We start from the raw sequence: 11,555 nt of genomic DNA on the forward strand, positions 1-11,555 counted from the left end.
TATTAACTTACCCTCTGGTACTAAGATACCATTGACTAAGAATAGTGTGTATGTTGGATCTTTTACTGGAATTATGCATCTTTTCTGTTTTGCTGCCTTGGAATTCTTTTGTTTTTTATGAACAATTTAGGGTGCAATCTTAACCCTCTTTCCAGCACCAAGGTAAGGGCAATGCAACTCTGAGCTAAGGGAACAAACATTGCCTTACCTTGAGGAGGCCTCCATGACTGCTCCCCAACTGCAGGATGCAGCCCATGCCCCATTGGCACAGCTATGCCAGTGCTGGAAAGCTGGTTAGGATTGCGCCCCCAGTCTCTGAGGTTCTGACCCATTGCTTCTTTGTTAGAACAAACCCTATGTATTGGCACATGCGCGGTATGGGGGGGCAATATTTCTCTTTGTAACTTGTTGGCTTTGCTGTTGGTGCAAGGATGGGGTTATACACCTGCCTCAACTTAATCTACAATGTGGAGAGGACTGCCATCAAGGAAAAACAGAGCCCCGACCATTTTCATAGCTAGACACAGGCCATTTGCCTGTGATAACTACATACTGGGATTATATGTGAACTGCGTGCACACTGGGTTCAGCCTGCTAATTTCCCACACACACACACACACACACACAATTGTGCACATCTATCTTGACCCTTAGTGAGATTCCCAGTGTTCCGAGCATTACCCAGTAATGCCGCTCTATGTGGTATCTAGGTGAATATCTGATCAACACAGTGAAAAACCTATGTGGGTCAAAGTCAATAGAGAACCCTGAAAACACATACCAACCCTTATTGCTCAGTTGGTCCTTTTGCTAGAAATGCACATGGCAAAAGAATTGCATGGGCCTTGGGTTTGTTAGGTGAGGCTGCCAATTTTCCACAAGGCATGCAGCTCTTGTAAAAAAAAACTCCGTAATTTGCCAAACCGGCCACAGTGCGTATGTTTCAAAAAGTAAATATGAAATATCAACTTAAACCCCCTTGTTCATTACTTATACATTTCATCTGCTGCTGAAATTTCAGTTCAAAACTACTCTGTTGATTTAACCTGATAGTAAGCACCCTAAATTCCACAAAACATCAGCTATATATAAAAAAAATTTATGCAGCAAACATCACTATAACCATCCCTGCTTCCCTCATCATCTTTATCTTGTCCACCAACTCTGTTGGTTTTGCTTACAACTACAGGCACCCCCCTCTCATTTGACAGGTTAGGGACTGGAGCAGTGGGGAAAAACTGAAACAGCTGAAAAGTGGGACCACCTTTTTTAAGTTTACAAATGTTGCTTCCAGTGGTTTTTTAGCTAGCAAACTACAAATGCCTTTTTTATCTTGCAAATTCCTGCTCCCATACAAAGATTTCTGCAAATGGACTCTAATTAACACCTTTAGGAATGTGAATAGACCCAGAGCTAAAGTTGGCATGTGCTCTCTCTCTCACACACACATGCACCAAACAGTGCATAATTGCTACGTCATACGCAATATGCTACGTCATACAGTTTTAATTGCTACGTCATACGCAAATCAACATGGGGGAGGGCAATTTTAGCCTTTAGAACAGCAGAGAAATGTTGAAAGAACGGAACATTCATTGAATGAATGAGTTCCAGGTATAACTGAAATGTGCTGAAAGAGCGGATCATCTAAAAACAAAAGGTTAGAAAGTGGAGGATACCAGTAGATGAAAATGTAATATTAAAATCTCTCAGTTTGGTATAGTCTTCCCCAGTTCTGCTTCCTGGTCTCCTGTGGAGGTTGAGAAATGTTTGGGAAAATTTACATTGAGGTTCTGCAGTATGATGGCAATGTTTTTCACATCCGCATACAGTGGGAGATTCTTGTTGATTAGCGTGCTGTATGTGGCAGAAGCCATTTTCGGCACCAATGCAACCCCATGTGCCAGGCAGCTCAGGACTAGGCTGTGTTTCTGCTGGTGTCTGTGAGTTGGTGGTGGGAATGAGCAGTGGGTAGAAAGGAGAAAGAGAGGGGTGGGGGAATTTCTGGGCAGGGAGGGATTCGGGAGGAAGGCATAATGAGGGAGGGACAGGTAATTGAAACAAACAACCAGATTCTACACTTGAAAGCAGAGGCAAAGTTCAAAAGAAAAATTAATCAGTTGCTAATGAAAATTCTTAATTTTGCATGTTCACTTACTGTCAGGACAACTCAGTCTAAGCAGAGGACACTTCAGGAAGTAAACTTATTGTGGTTGGATAACATTAGCCTTCTTTCTGACTTGGAGGAAATCTCTTATAGCCAAGTTTAAACTATTATAGATCCTACACTTTCCCACTGCCAAGACAGATGGGTTGATTTGGGCCAATGATCTGGCATGAGCTAAAATCAACAGTAGTCCAAGAAGGCTTGGTCAAGGCTTTTGTTCTCCTTGGTGATACCAAACAAACTGCTTCTTTCATTAATACATCCCAGGTAAAGCCTACCTTTTGTACCTACAGTGGAATGATGAAAGTAACAGGTTGATTCCTTAGTCAGTATCCTCACATCCAGTTCATTATAGACTGCCAGAAACCTGCAATCAAAGTAGATGCAGTACGTTTCTTTCCCCCTCCCAGGTACATATCCATTTCCAAAGATTAGAAAAATTATGTGACTGTGAACCAGCCTGAAGGTGCCCCTAATTTTCTCCATAATTCCCTCTGTGCTTGAGAAAAATAAACCCTCTTACAGATGGTTTTATATTTGAGGGCCACAGTGGTGTAGCTAGAGAAGGTGCAAAGCACTAAGTTTTGCAAGGAGCCTCCCCACAACATGCAAGTGGCCCTTTCCCCTTCCCTCCAGGCATTCACTTCCATTTTGCTCCCCTCACCCACAATGGCTCTGAAGGGGAGGGGGAAGGGCCGCTTGCGTGCTGCGGTGAGGTTCCCTGCAAAACTTAGTGCTTTGCACCCCCTCTAGCTATGCCACTGGGTGGCCAACCTTGGGCTGATAATAAAAATAAAAATCTCAATAATACTTAAAAACACACTGAAATTCGATTTAGGGAGCATTAATATCTTCCCTTTTAAAGCATATTTCAGCTGAGCAAGGAAGCGGCAGAGCCACCCATTCTCACTCTCGCTAAATGTCTGGAAAATTTAGATTTTTAGATCTTTGTAACAGGATCTCGGAGGAAAGGTTGCCCTGTTAAAGGGCTGCAGTGTCTCGGTAGTTGCATTCAAATCTTGTTTATTTAACCTAACTTTGTGAAGCCTTTGTGTGCTGTGATGCTTTGTAAGAAACGAGGCTGCTGGGGACTGAAACTTTGGCATGCGCTCACAACTTACATAACTGCTCCGTCTTTACATTCAGAAATGTCATGTGCTAAACGAGTGCTTATTTTTCTTTCTTGCGGCAGTGAACTGCTCTTTGCGCAGATGATTGAATATGAATGCACTACTGAGGAGCACATTTGTTTCCATTTACATAGCTCATAATTCAGTAATTGAAAACAGATGGGAGAATGAAATCCAAAATGGCTTTGTTGCAGAATCTATCATGAAAGTCACAATTCTACATTTGATCAAAAAATATAGTAATACATCAGTCCCACTGCATCCTCCATCAGTCCAGAGATCATTCAACAAAAGCTACAATGGATCCTTTTTTGTGAAGTTGTGAAAAGTGTTGGTATAGCTAAGTTAAACTAACAATTCTACCAGCGGGTCAACTCATTAGTGGATTGTGTTGAAATGATTGCTTCATTGTGTTATGTAGTTAATTAACTGTGGACTGTTCCCTTCAGTAATGCTTAGTTTTATGGCTTGATCTCTTTCAAACCCTTACATTTAGGCAAGCTAAATAATAATCAAGTGCAGCAGGGTGTCAAACATAAGATTCACAGACTGAATGTGGCCCCCCCCCCCCGGAAGCAATTTATCCGGCCCCTGTTATAATTGGGCTCTCCAAGCTTGATAATTGGGCTCTCTCGTGTCTTGAAAATATAAACAAGTTTTGCACATTTTCTCTTCTGTCATTTGCAGCTGAGTTTCTACACTAGTGCTCATTTCTCCTGAAGTGCTTATTTCTGGCCATCAGCTGCTTAATGATGTCACTTTTTTGTTTAATGATGTCACTTCTGGCCCTCAGCAGGCACCATGAACGCTAACTTTGGCTCTTTGTACGAAATGAGTTTGACATTCCTGAAGTGAAGCTTTTCCTGGATGGTATCATTTTAAACTAACACTTTAAAATGATACTATCTTTTTTTATCATTTTAGGGCAGAAGGTGTGGTCTGGAGGTTGAACGGTGCCTTGCCTAAAAAGCTAAGCAGGATCTGGCTGGGTTCTCTTCTTTGCTTGGAAGGGAGACCAGAATGCTGCTGATGGACTGCCAGGGGCACTGTGGAGGCACTGTAAGAGAGTGTGGCATAAAGAGGAGTCAGCTAGAGATGGATCACATCTTGAGAACCAACTGACTAACAGACAAGTGGGGCTGCTGGGAAAGCCTGGACACTGCAGAACACAGCCAAGGATGATAGTTGCACTTGGATGGAAACTTCTGGTGTAATTGAGAGTTTTGTAATTTCCCCTCACAGAACAAATACTTGTAAAAATGTAGGATAAAGTTTGAGAACCTGTAAGTGTTTGCACGGGCAGAAGGGAGGTAGTGGGTAGTGGGCAGGAGGTCTGGTCTAGAGCCTCCATTTGCCTGACGATAACATCCGAAGGTCGCCAGTTCGAGGCCACCGGCACCGTGCGACCTTGAAGTAGCTGACAAGCTGAGTGGAGTTATTCCATCTGCTCCAAGCGTGGGAGGATGGAGGCCAGAATGTAAAACCAGATAAGAGTGAAACATCTGGACTGTTGTGGTTCTTGAAAGATAGAACCTTCTTTCAATTGTAAAAATCCCTACGGGGATTTAATCAGCCTGCCTATGTAAACCGCCTTGAATAAAGTCTGAGGAGAAATCTGACGGCCAAGAAAGGTGGTATAGAAATACCTGTATTATTATTATTATTATTATTATTATTATTATTATTATTATTATTATTACTGAGGGAAGGCAGCGACACAGTGCCCAGCATTGTGCTGCTGTGGAGGGGCGCAGGGGTATGCTTCCACCCACCCCCACCTGCAGCAGCCTCCTGGGGGTCAGACAGCGCAGACCCCCTGCACAACGTGATTGCGACCACTTCCTGTTTCTTGATCACTAAACTGGGAGTGGTCGCGATCACGTTCCACGCTGTGTGAAGAGTCTTGCTGAGGCTGGCGCTGGGATCCTCTGATCCCCAGGAGGCTGCTGCAGGCAGGGGCGAGTGGAAGCGTGCCCCTGCACCCTGAGCAGAGACGTGATCCAGGGGATCGTGTTTCTGTCTTACCTCTCCCCACTCCTTAAAGGGGCAGAGCCCAGGGCCCTCAGGCTGGGGCATTATGACGCCCCAGTTTGAGAAGCATGGATGTAGGGCCTTCTCAATTTGGGCACCATGCCTTCGGAACCAGCTGCCAGAAGATCTGAGAGCAGCTTTTTCAGGCTATGGTTTTCGGCAGGGTTTGAAGACCTGTTTGTTTTGCCTTGCCTTTGGGGAGGGAGGTAATCCCTAGGAACCCCTTAACTCTTATGTTGCTATACATTTTTATCTGCTATCTGCTTTTTTATTGTTTTTTAAAAATTCTTAAATGGTTTTGTTTTAGTATTTTACTCTGATGTTTTAATGATGTATTTGTTTTGTTGTACACTGCTTTGGGTTTTTAGAAAATCGGTGTGTTTCTACAGTGCTAGAAGGCATTTCTGCAAGCTGTATCTTACACAAACTAATAATTTATCTTGTTTCTTTCACAAGCCTTTCAGGTGGTGCCTTAGTACCCACAGGAGATCCGTTCCTGGACCCCCCCATGGATACCAAGAACTATGCATAATGAAATCCATGGTTTTCCAGGCCATTGTGAGCGAAAACTCAAAAAGCTGCCTGGAGTCTTTTTAGAGCAATCATAAGTCACTTTAGAAAGGTTCCAGGTGGCATTCTGAGCCTCAGAAAGGCCGTGCACACTGGCCCACAGCCTCTCTAAGGCTCAGAAAACCTTCCAGATGTGACTGAAAGAACTCGATTCTTGTCGCATCTGGCAGGTCTGAAGTGAGGCAATCTGGGTGGGTCAGCATCCGTAGTGAGGCAAATCTGCAGATAAAGAGGCCCCACCTGTATAGTGTTATGCAAACAATACTATATTGAGAAACGTTTCAGTAGGTCAACACTTTCTCAGATGCACCAATTCTTTTCTAAGAGACAGGTATTTTTCCTTCTTCTTCTCCCAAAATCCTATTCATGCCGGCCTGGAGTTTTGAGATCCAGATTGGTAAAAACAGTCTGATATGGGGACAACATACCATGCATATTTTTTCCTGTGGCTGTTGAGCACTCTGTCTCCTTAAGTTACACTAATAACAATATTTTATCACAATATTCAACTCTATATGATGCATTCTTTAACAAAGTTAATTTTGATTGCATTATCCAGACTACTAGTTATGTAAAAGGTTGCACAGTGATGAATCATCTTCTGTTATATTTTATATTCATTTTTTATTGTTGAATAAACTGCATCTGTACTGTCAGAGTACTGATCACAGTACTCCAAAGCTATTTTTATATATTATCATAGGGAAACAAGAACACATGCCCAGTACATGGATTTATTTCAGTTAAAGAAGTCTGTGAATATTTCTGGTATTGTGCTGCCTCTTGGTGGCTGAGACAGACTATTTCTTAAAATTAGGACAACTTCTTGATTTCTTGATTGTTTTCAGAAGTTCTGGCATTCTGAGGCATTACCTCAGAATACCAGATGCAGAAGAGGGCACCAGGCTGCAAATTATGTCTTGTTGTCTTGTGTGCTCCTTGAAGCACTTGGTGGGTCACTGTGAAATACAGGAAGCTGGACTAGATGGGCCTTTGGCCTGATCCAGCAAGGCTCTTCTTATGTTCTGAGGAGTGTCAAAGTATCTCCTATTTTTAGATAACTTCTAATGCTTACACATTTGAGGTCTCAGTGTAGTCCATAATCCTATTTTTCACCTTTCAGTACTGCAGTGGCATAGCTAGCGAGGGGCGGGGGGGCAGTCCGCCCCAGGTACCAGCCTTGTCAGGGAGTGACACCACAAATGAACCAACATCGCAGAGGTTACAAACAATGCATGGAGCCCTATGGAAAGTGAAACTGAGCCATATTGCATGCTTACGTGTGAGTAGGCAAACTTGCCTTAGTCCGTTGGAAAGGGCAGGCTGAGAGGAATCCAACAACACCTGAATGGTTCCAATCCAATGAAAGCAGCCCCCAAAAAACACCGAAGAAGAAGGTCCCTCCCTCCAAGCAGATGAATTATTGAGCCCTATGGAACATGAAAGTAAACCACACTGTAGCATTTACTCATGAGTAAGCAAACACGCCTTGGTTCCTGGTCAAGTCAGGCAAAGGGGAATGCAAGGCTAGCTGCATGGTTCTAATCTGATGAAAGTGGAGCTAAACAAATGCTCCAGAAGGCACCCCCCCCAAGAATAAAATAGAGGCTTCAGCTGGTAAGGTCCATTTTTATTTGTTTTTAGACTTGCAAAGTCAGGTGGGTCCTGACAGTGACATGCTTGAAATATAAGAATTTACACTGAACTGGGCACTGGGGAGGGGGCTGAAAATCTCACTGGTATCTTCGGGCCCAATCCTATCCAGTTTTCCAGTGCTGGTGCTGGTGTGTCAATGGGGTGTGCACTACATCCTGTGGTGGAGGGGCAGTCACTGGGGGCTTCTTAAGGTATGGGAACATGTATTCCCTTACTACAGGGCTGCATTGTAGCTACACCGGAGCTGGAAAGTTGGATAGGATTGGGCCCTTTGTGTGTATGTGTGTGTGTGTGTGTGGGGGGGGTGATCTTGCAGGCAGGCTACAGAGAAAATTCACTTGGTGGAACAGGGCTGACTTTCCCTTATTTAATTATTTGTTTTTCTTTAATTTAATTATTTATAATTATTTATTTTATTGTGCTTGATGATGTCACTTCCAGCCATGACCACTTCTGGTGGGTCCTGGACCTCCTCCGGACAGGAGGTCTGGTCTAGAGGGTAGAGCCTCCGTTTGCCTGAAGATAACATCCACAGGTCGCCAGTTGGAGGCCACCGGCACCGTGCGACCTTGAAGCAGCTGACAAGCTGAGCCGAGTTATTCCATCTGCTCTGAGCATGGGAGGATGGAGGCCAGAATGTGAAACCAGATCAGAAAGAAACATCTGAAATGTTGTGGTTCTTGAAAGATAGAACCTTCTTTCAATTGTAAAAATCCCTACGGGGATTTAAATTGCCTGCCTATGTAAACCGCCTTGAATAAAGTCTGAGGAGAAATCTGACGACCAAGAAAGGCGGTATATAAATACCTGTGTTGTTGTTGTTGTTATTATTTTATTCTAAAAAGTGGGTCCCAGTGTTAAAAGTTTGAGAACCACTGCCTTAACTCAAAACAGGCCAATGAGACATCCGGGGTGGGGGTGACACTCTAGCGACCAAAATTCTGGAAATTGTGTCTTTTAGGAATAATACCATCATGTTATATACCATTTGATGCAGAATTTCATCCATTGTTTGTGGGGAAATATTCACTGCATTTATTTTCTGGCCATTATTATTATTCATTTCATGTCATGACTATTACTATCTCTCAGTCTCACCTACCTCACAGGGTTGTTGTGAGGACAACATAAGGGAGGAACCATGAAGGGTGCTATAAAAATGTGAATGAATGAATAATTAATATAACATTCATAATTAATGTGCAAAAATTTATGGGCCCCAGGTGTCAAATGACCTAGCTACGCCACTGCAGTACTGCAAAACAATAGACAGAATTTAGAGACCAATCCTATGCATGTCTACGTAGAAGTAAGTCAATGGGGCTTACTCCTAGGTAAGTATGGATAGGATTGCAGCCTAATAGCTAATACAAGGCCCAATTCTATCCAATTTTCCAGTGCCAGTGAAGCTGTGCCAATAGGGTGTGCACTGCATCCAGTGGGGGAAGCAGTCACTGGGGCCCTCTCAAGGAATGGGAACATTTGTCCTCTTACCCTGGGGCTGCATTGTGGCTGCGCTGGTGTTGGAAAGTTGGATAGGATTGTGCCCACAGCTAGTAGCACTTTTGAAACCCACTCTTGATTGATTGCTGGTCAGTCTAGTGAGGAACTCTCCTACTTCTGACAAGTATTAACCCATTAAACACCACTGTCTACTACAGAAAGATCAATGCAAACCAGTCAAGAACAATAAAATAGATAGAGAGTTCAGTGTTGGACAGCAAAACAAAGTCTGTTGAGAATTCATGTATTGGCAACCTTCAGTCTCGAAAGACTATGGTATCGCGCTCTGAAAGGTGGTTCTGGCACAGCGTCTAGTGTGGCTGAAAAGGCCAATCCGGGAGTGACAATCCCTTCCACACCGGGAGCAAGTGCAGTCTGTCCCTGGTCTGTCTCCCTGGCTATGGGCCTTCCTTCTTTGCCTCTTAGCCTCAGACTGTTGGCAAAGTGTCTCTTCAAACTGGGAAAGGCCATGCTGCACAGCCTGCCTCCAGGCAGGCCGCTCAGAGGCCAGGGTTTCCCACTTGTTGAGGTCCATCCCTAAGGCCTTCAGATCCCTCTTGCAGATGTCCTTGTATCGCAGCTGTGGTCTGCCTGTAGGGCGCTTTCCTTGCACGAGTTCTCCATAGAGGAGATCCTTTGGGATCCGGCCATCATCCATTCTCACGACATGACCAAGCCAATGCAGGCGTCTCTGTTTCAGCAGTGAATACATGCTAGGGATTCCAGCACGTTCCAGGACTGTGTTGTTTGGAACTTTGTCCTGCCAGGTGATGCCGAGGATGCGTCGGAGGCAGCGCATGTGGAAAGCGCTCAGTTTCCTCTCCTGTTGTGAGCGAAGAGTCTTCTGTTGAGAATTCTTCTGTTGAGAATACCACTTAATATATTCTTACAAGTTTCAAAAATGTTGGAATATCTTGCAGCTTGAATTTTCTTTCAACCATAGAAAGCAAATGCTTATCAGTATTGGGCAAAACTGATGAATTTTCTATAGACATCATAATGTATACAGACAGGTACAGCAACAGATGTGTCCACTACATTGCCTGGCAGTCCAATCCTGAGCTGCCTGGGGTACGGGGCTGCCGCTCCATCCTGCATACTTCAAGCAACTTTGGGCGGCACCTTGGGAGAAGGGGACTTTCAACCCCTTCCCCCAGGTAAACAGAGTAGCCCCAGGGCTACTCGATTCACCACCAACAAAAAGGTTAGCTGTGAATCAAGTGCCTCCATGTTGGGTGGTGAGCCCAACATGGAGGCTTTGGATCTGGTGGAACAGAAAGAAGGAGCTTGGAGGAAGGAGGACAGATGGGCTAACTCAGTGTTTCTCAAACTGTGGGTCAATTTCAGGTGGGTCTCCATTCATTTCAATATTTTATTTTTAATATATTAGACTTAATGCTGCCATGATATGTGACTGTATTTGGGGAAATGTACAGGTCTGTACTTTTAACAGGCTACTATGTATATGCTTTTAACAATTGTAGTAAATGGGACTTACTCCTGGGTGAGTGCGGGACTGTGCTGGGAAGGGAGCCTGCATTTGCAAGACCTTACAGGAAGGGGTCGCACAGATGCTCTGCACTGCTACAACTTTCTGTTCCAATCAGTGGCCCTTTATTAGCATGATCTTGGTCAGAGGAAGGCGTGCCTCGCCACCTCCAGGGCACAAAGTCCTGGCTGACTCTGGAGTCAGGAGAGACTTTGCAAGTTTTGGAAAATGAGGTAATTGGCAACAGCACTTTCAGCTGTCCATCGGCATGTATCTGTGAGCAGGAAGAGAGCAGACTTCTGTGATTTCTTTTCCTGTCTTCTGGTGTGGAAGAATGGTTGCAGCTCTTCCTTTATCCCAGTGAAGCTCTTAACAAAAGAGTGGGTGAGGGAGGCTGCTTTTAACTCCCAATTCGGCTAACAAAGAGAGGACCCACCCAAGGCAGTGATCTGTAGGCAGTGGCAGAGGTACAAAGGTAGGCTGCCCAGAGTGGTGAGGTTGGCTTCTGTGGAGCTTTTGACTTGCTGGGGTAGTAGAAGATCTGGACTAGGTGTAGAGTAAGGCTGCAATCCTATCAGGGACATGCAGTGGGTGGGGAGGCAGGTGAGGCAGAGCCTCCCCACTGGAGTCCTTTGAAAAGTGCTGCCACCATATGAGGTGCCCAAGCACCCTCGACTCACAGGCTCTGCCTGCCTTGCTCCTCTGCCCTCCCTGCTCTGCAAGTGGGTTGGGGGTGCTTGGGCACCTCACACAGCAGCAGTGCTTTCTGAAAGACTCCAGTGGGGAGGCTCTGCCTCACTGCACATCCCTGAATCTTAGGCACGCTTTCCTGAGAGTAAGCTGCATTGAAGACAATGGAGAAAGGAAGACAACTTACTTTTCAATAGACAAGCATAGAGCACCAACCTAACTTCCCAAGCAAATCGAATCCAAATAGGATGGATTTCTCTGAGCAGCCAGAACTGAAGGTCCTTAATGAGATGGAACATACTTTGGCTCTGGTGATGTG

The sequence above is a fragment of the Tiliqua scincoides genome, chromosome 3 (assembly GCF_035046505.1).
Source record: "Tiliqua scincoides isolate rTilSci1 chromosome 3, rTilSci1.hap2, whole genome shotgun sequence".
NCBI classification, from domain to species: Eukaryota; Metazoa; Chordata; class Lepidosauria; order Squamata; family Scincidae; genus Tiliqua; species Tiliqua scincoides.